The sequence below is a fragment of the Ovis aries genome, chromosome 24 (assembly GCF_016772045.2).
Source record: "Ovis aries strain OAR_USU_Benz2616 breed Rambouillet chromosome 24, ARS-UI_Ramb_v3.0, whole genome shotgun sequence".
Lineage (NCBI taxonomy): Eukaryota > Metazoa > Chordata > Mammalia > Artiodactyla > Bovidae > Ovis > Ovis aries.
In genome coordinates, this window is record NC_056077.1 from 34,604,158 (window position 1) to 34,611,580 (window position 7,423).

Below are 7,423 nucleotides of genomic sequence, written 5' to 3' on the forward strand. Positions count from 1 at the left end.
TCGGCCGCGGGCGCCGCCTGCCCGGGCACCGCAGCCCAGCCCGGAACAGAGCCGGGCTCCCAAGGCCTCTAGGCGGAGCTGGGACGCTGAGGGGGCGTGGCCGCTAGGGCCGTACCAAGAGCGCGGATTCGCAGGGGGGAGGCCTGGCCCCCCCAGACGCGAGCGCATGGCCGGGTTGGGGCGGAGCGGCGCCGTCGCTGGCCACGCCTCCACCCCCGCGACCGGCGCGGGCGGTGGTAGCGCCTCAGTGGTGTGGGCCTGCGTCCTGCTCAGATGTCTCGAGTGCAGCCGGCCGCCTGTGGTGAGTGCGTTTGTTCGCTGGGGTGGGATTGGTGGGGTCCGGGCGCCAGGGCTCCGGGTGCCGAGGCTCCGGGGCCCGACGCCTTCTGGCTGCCTCGGCCACCGGGGCTCCCGGCGCGGGGGCGGGCTCTCAGGCCGGGTCGGCTGCCTGTTTCGCCCGCCGCTCCCGCGGAAAGCGCGGCCCCCATCTCGGCCCTTCTTGGGGGTGGCCCTTCCCCTCCGCCTGGAGCTGACCTCTTGCGGATGCTTGAGGGTCGTCGTTTCCACGGCCGAGGGCGCATTACGGGCCCCTTCGACGGAGAATTGGGTCTCGGCGTGAGAAAACTCGGGCTCCAGACCCCCACGCCTTCACCCTCGGGCTAAACCACTTTTCCTCTCCGAGCCTCAGTTTCTCAGTCTGTGCAGTGGGCCTCAGGAGGCGGCCAGTTCTTGGGTTCAGTCACGTAGGGCGCGCTCGAGTGTGGGTGGGACCCCAGCCTGGCCGCGCAGCTTCAGGTGGACTCTGGGGAGCCCGCAAGACCGGCCTCTCCTGGGAAACGGTTTCGGTGCCGGCGGCATCACCGGGAGACAGGGGATTGCCGGGCTCTGCTAGGCAGCCGTGACCTTCTTTGCTCTTGGGAGCAATTGGGTAAAAGGGCGAGGTCTCCTGGGCGGCGGGGGCACTTGACCTCGACTATTTTGCTTTTTCGTTTCTCCACGAGATTCACCATTGTGTGAGCCGGTGACCACAGAGAAATTCGGGGCCGCTTCAAAGAACGTGGCTACCTCCTCTCTTAAGACCAACAAACTACAGCCTTCTCTCTGAGCTTGGCGGGAGTGAGGAAGAGTGCTAAGACCAAGGGAGATGGGGCTGGAATGGCTAGTCCTGGGTCTAACACCTTGGCATCTTGGCAGGACCACAGGTTTTTACAGTCTCTGTTAGGCAGGTTGAAATTCGAAAGAGAGGGTCTTGAAGAGTGACTTTGAGAACTGTGACATTCCATCTAAGTGAGCGTTTAACTAACCTCTGTGATCCAGTATCCTCACTGTGTTACTGTTACAGGCCCGCCTGTTTGGGGAGAAGACATTGATTCATTAACCACTCACAAATTCTATCTACACAAATCCCTTTTGAGTGGTTATGGGGTTGTCTTGATCAGGAAAAAGTCCAAAAGTCTAAGTTAATAAAGCAGTGAACCCAGAAGAAATGACTTTCTTTTCTTTGTGTCCCTCTAAGGAATTTTCATTTTCTCTTTGAAGAGTGGTCAGTTCTTGAGCTTCTCATGATTTTAATAATACCTAGTTTAATCATGTCTAAAAAAAATAGGTCTGCATTTCAGAGAGTGGAATATTGGCTTCCAGCTGGGTTGTAGTGTTGACAGCTTCGCAGTGATGGTAACTCTCCCCAAATCCTTCCTGTCTAGCACTTGAAAATGTTACAGGTAGGTCTGAGGTGAAAGGACCCCAGGGATGTACTTCAGCACCTGGAAACAGCAGCTTTGACCAAAGCCAGCATGAGTGAGGCAGGTGAAACTCCTGAGTGATACGGATTTGTAAACAATTCATGAGATGTTTCAGATATTTGTTTTTGGACAAGCCAGAAATTTTAGGACCTGCTGGTCACTCTGAATTGATCCCTTAACTCTTTGAAAATCAGAATCTGAGTTAAATAAAGTTCATGTGTACTTAGGAAAGAGACCATTTGAAATCAGAACTGCTTGGCAAATTCAGCACATTTACTCGCAAACTTTTCAAGTTCATTAAAAATGTAGCTCTTAAGCAATCCCCCTTTTTTTTTTTTTTCAGTTTCTCTCCCTTTGGAGGCTTCTTTAATTGCAGAGCTTTTCATGGTTCCAGGGAGCCCAACTGCCATTGCAACGTCTCTGCTTCCTCACACTTTGGAAGGGCGAGCCCTGGATGGGGTCGTGGGGGCCAGGAGTATCAGGGAACCTTAGTACCAACTCAGGCACGAGCACTGTGTGCCGTCTACCAAACCACCCCAAGCCCAGGGGCCTCAGTTTAGTGCTATGGGATTTAATTTAGGTGTCAGATTGATTTAACAATTAACATCAGAATAAAAGTGAAATAGAAAAATGATGGTTTTTATAAAAATATATTTTATTCTGTTAACGGAAATGCTAAGTGCTCATTATTTTAAAAAATACTATTATAGAAATACTCAATATGATAGTGATATAACAGTGAACATCCTTCATAGCCTTACACTGAGACAAAAAAGTTAACTGCTAGTCATGTAATATATATTCTCCAGATATTTTTGCTTATATATAAAAACACTTATTACCTAGATTTTGTTCTTTTACTTAAAACAGCAGGAAGTTTTTACTATTGAAGACAGAATTAAGATGAAATTAGTCATGCTGTTGTGAGTCTTTTTATTACTTAACATGATGTCTTTCTATAACACGATGTAAATAGCTACCTCATTTCTGTTTTAAAACCTCATTCCTTTTAAAAACGACAGTAGCCCAGTAACCAATGTGATTGAAAAAAATTTTTTGTTTGTAGCCTTTTACTGTTATGAATTCTGCTACAGGGATTAGCCTTGTTCTTTATCTCTTGGCAATTGGACAAATATTTTTATATAATGAATTCTTAGAAGTGGAAGAGCTAGAATATTTATGAGCTTTTAAAAGTATTCATTTAACAGGTAGTGACTACCTCCAATATACAGGTGCTATTTGAGGTGTCGTGCCTATAGCAGTGGAGAAAATAGGTCCTCTGTGGATCTGACACATGGCTTGTCAAATGATGATGTAATTTCAGACTTAACTTTTAATTATATGTCAGTTTCATTTGAAAATTAAAATCAGAAAAAAGTGGAGAAATGAATTTTTTCTAAAAGTGTATTTTTTCTGTTTACAAAAATATTCAGTGCTCGTTATGAAAAGACTATTATTATAGGAAATTCCCTGCTAGCCCAGTGGTTAGGACTCTTCAGTTTCACTCCAGAGGACATGGGTTAACGATCCTTGGTCAGAGAACTAAGATTCTGCAAGCTGAGTGGCACAGCCAGAAAAGAAAAAAGGACAATTACAGAAATGTGCAATATAGACAGAGAACATTCTTCATAGTCTTACAGTGAGACATTTTCCATATGGAAAAAATAGTACAAAAGAGTATGTGTGTTTGTTAAAAAAAAAAAAGTTATGACTTTAAATGTCAGTAGATATTGCCAAACTTCCTCCAAAAATCTTAATCTTACGTTCCCACCAACAGAGATGCATCATTTTAAAATTCCTAATTCTAAGGCCAGTCGCTAGCCACTAATAGCAGCGATGCTTTTATTTCAGGAAAAGTAGGCGCGACCTGCTTTGTGCTAGGTTTGTATTAGGTATACATGTTTTTTCTTTCTTTCAAGTTCTTCTGATGATCCCAAAGCCTGGTGTTTCCATGCCCACTTCACCCCTGGGAAGGCTGTCTCAGAGAGGAAATCACTTGCTCAAGTCCATGAGGGTAAAACTAAGGCCTCACACAGGGCCGTTCGCCTTCAGAGCCCTCCCTCCTCTCTTTGTGCACTGTTATCTCATTTTCTGACTGTAGAGGACATGTTTTTGTGGGGGGAGTGGGAGGAAATCTCCTAATACATGGTATTACTGAGTAATGTGATTGTTCTTCCTCGATTCTGTTACTGCAGCGTGCAAGTGTGTGCATCTCGTATGTCTCACCATGCATCTCATTACAGTGTAAGAAACATGAGAGTATCTCATACAGAGGTAGATGAAGCCAGTTCTTTTATTATCATCACCATCATCATCATGATCATTATACAAACTATAGGACAAAACTTGTGTTCTTGGACAGTTATCTGGCAGGTGATAGAAATGCAGGCTCAGGAGCAGGTGGAGAAAAGCTCCTGGGTTGGAGGCAGTATTCCAGCTTCTATTTAACAGGCACCAGCTTATACAGTGGAGAAGGCAATGGCACTCCACTCCAGTACTCTTGCCTGGAAAATCCCATGGGCGGAGGAGCCTGGAAGACTGCAGTCCATGGGGTCGCTGAGGGTTGGACACAACTGAGCGACTTCACTTTCACTTTTCACTTTCCTGCATTGGAGAAGGAAATGGCAACCCACTCTAGTGTTCTTGCCTGGAGAATCCCAGGGACGGTGGAGCCTGGTGGGCTGCCGTCTATGGGGTCACACAGAGTTGGACGCGACTGAAGTGACTTAGCAGTAGCAGCAGCTTATGCAGGCCCACACCTGGCCTTACTTATTTCATCCATGAAGCGGAGGAAAGAGTCCCTGTCCCACCACCTCCTGGAACAGCCCAAGGGGTGTTTATTTTTGGCAGTGAATTCTCTATGTTCTTGGATACGTTTCCATCCCTGAGGAGGGACACTTGAAAGACACATATTTGGCCTCTAGGATCTAAACTACTGTGCATAGGGTCTAATTCAGCCCTGGTGAAGGGTCTGGTTCAGCCCTGGCAAACGCTGATGGGGAGGGGACCAAACAGAAGTAAACAACGATGCCAGGATGTGTCGAGCTCCTTCTGGATTTAAGGTGTGTGACACATTTCCTCTTGGTGTTGAGCCCACTATGCCCTGGGGAATGCTCAGGAAGAGCTCTCTTTCAGAGAATTTCTTTTTTTTTTTGCCTGTCCTGGGTCTCTATTGCAGCACACGGAGTTTCTCTAGTTGCCCATCGGCGTTTGGATCTTAATTCCCCAACCGGGGATCGAACCCGTGTTTGAAGGCAGACTCTCAACCACTGGACCACCAGGGAAGTCCCGGGACAAGCTCTCTTTATGTGGGGTATCCTGCAAGGCTCAGCAGAAGAGAGGGTGTCTGAGTTGGATCTTAGAGGTTAGATAGGAATTCCTTGAGCCCACCAGGGCACACCAGCTCTGGGGCATGTAAGGGTGTAGGTTGCCTGAGACTTGGAAGTGATTGGGGCTTATCTGAAGGGGTCTTGTGAACCATGCCACGTGATAGGAAGGCTTTTAAATAGGTCAGGGATGTGGCTAGCACAGAACAGTGTATTCTTGTCTTGGGTTTCTGGACATTCTTACTTCCCTCCGGGTGAATCCATCATTTAGGAAGCTGACTCTGCCTTAAGTCTGTATCATACCATTTTAGAGCTCTACATCCTCAAAAGTGTTTTTTTCCTCCCCCTCCCCAAGTGAGGTGTTTACAACAGCTGTGCACCTGCGGGTGTGTGCGTGTGTAATGGTGGGAGAGGAGTGCCATTGTGCAAACCATGGCTCTTTGAAGGCTGGTGGCTGCTGTTGGTTGGGTCCTTTGGAGCCAAATTCATCCACCTCTGTTATGCCTGATGCTGGTTGGCATGGCAACATGCTCAGGAATGTTGTGAACAGAGCAGCGGGGGGACCTGGTCATTTATCTGGGTGGCTTGTGGAGAAAGCCACTGACATGGGGGGGCTTATTTATTTCACTTATAAAGAGGGGTTCCTGTGGGGGTGAACATCTAAGAATTATTCTTTCATTGGACTGCTAGAGGGATTCTGATCTGTACAGAGCTGAGAGAATTGTACACGTGCTTCCCAAAAATTAATCTGTTTCAAGGCTAAGCTAGAACAAAATGATGGCGAAACTGTGGTGCCCTCAGCCAAAGACTGTTCCTCAGACAACTGGATTCTTTGGGAGGTGACCTGTGGTAGGAGAATAGAATGGAAATAAGCAGACTCTTGTCCCCTGGTTATAATCAGAGAGGAAGACAGACTCTGTAAGGGTACTGTGCTGTGGGGTTATGTAATTCGCTTCTAAGTGAGAGTCACAAATGATGTTTAGTCATTTTTAAAAAATCTCCCCAAGTTCTTACCTCCAGTGCCTCCTCCTGTGGCCCTGTCCACCCCATTCCTTCTGCCTGAGCTTAGCTGTTCATATCACCTTGGAGCACCTTGGTCAGGTAAGAGCGCCTTAAGAGCACCTTGACCTCAAGAAACTTTGATCCTCGCAAGCATACACCGTGTCCTCGAGCCGGGTAGGCTGGGTCTGTGCAAAGGTTTGAGGGCTGGGCAGGAACACATGAACTTGTGCTCACCTCTGAACCCCATGCCCTGACTCTATCTGTAGGTTGCTTGAGGTTGGCTTTCAACACTGTAAACAGGGGTGGCGGTTCTTAAAAACACAGGACAGTGGATCAGCCAATTGTGCCCGGCTTCTTTCAGGGGTGGGGTTTAGGGAGGTATGCATTCCAGTCACAGGAAAGTGTCCCACTAGGAATTTGTGGTCTTGTGAAGAAGGGCATTTGTTGGTTTCAGCTAGGGTTGCAGAACCTTTGTGATTATGAAACCACACGGCGTTACCTGGACACATTGGACACAGTCACTTATGTAATGTGATTTGCAAACTCTAAAAGGTCATTGAGCATGACAGCAGAGATGGGCAAGCCTGTCCCTCCTGAAACCCTCACCAGTGAGGTCTCTGCCCCTGCGAGCGACCTCACCGTCCCCTGGTCCCTGAAGCTCTAAGGACAGAGGACGTTTCCACTTTCCCCTCATATTCACTATGGGTTGCCACCAGCACCCAGTCCCGACAGTTTTTAGTCTTTGAATCCCCTTCCACTGCTGTGGTCTTTCTGTGGCCCCTGTCATTTCCTGCCTCGCCAGCCCTCGTGTTGGCCTCCCGGCATCCATAGTTCTCCCTCCCGCTCCTCCCCCATCACTTCTCATGATCTGTCCATGGTACTATTGCTCGTTATCACTCTTCCTTTGCTCAAGAATACAGTCTCACTGTCTCAATGTTTTCTATTTATTTTTCCTCCTTCTTCCTCTGCTTCCAACAAGAATATGGAAGTGTTCAGTCGCTTTAGTCGAGTCTGACTCTCTGCGACCCCATGGACTGTAGCCCACCAGGCTCCTCCATCCATGGGATTCTCCAGGCAAGAATACTGGAGTGGGTTGCCATTCCCTTCTCCAGGGTGTCTTCCTGACCCAGGGATCGAACCCACATCTCCTGCATTACAGGTAGATTCTTTACCTACCTAGGAAGCCCGAATTCTTTAACATCTTGAACCACCTGGGAAGCCCAAATATGGAAGTAACTTATAATAAAAGGAGTCTCATTCTCCTCTCCCTAATGGCTGTGTGGTTGGAATAGAATGTGATTTGTCGGGGACAGAGAAATCCCACCATTTCCGCATATGTCAGCCAGGACGTGG

The 7,423-nt window shown here is 47.9% G+C and overlaps 1 protein-coding gene across 7 annotated transcripts in view; it reads left to right on the forward strand.

Moving 5' to 3' along the window:
- LOC101115252 (NADPH--cytochrome P450 reductase) overlaps positions 1–7,423 on the forward strand; it is a 68,605-nt gene that overhangs the window by 12,186 nt on the left and 48,996 nt on the right. For 4 of the 7 annotated variants that reach the window (XM_060405970.1, XM_060405971.1, XM_060405972.1 and 1 more), the window contains exon 1: positions 247–301. The exons of 2 other annotated variants lie outside the window; for them this stretch is intronic. The gene's annotated coding sequence lies outside the window, so the exon portion shown is untranslated. Of the gene's footprint in view, positions 1–246; positions 3,757–7,423 lie in introns of those variants that run through there. One more of the 7 variants, XM_042239766.1, reaches the window with a different exon arrangement.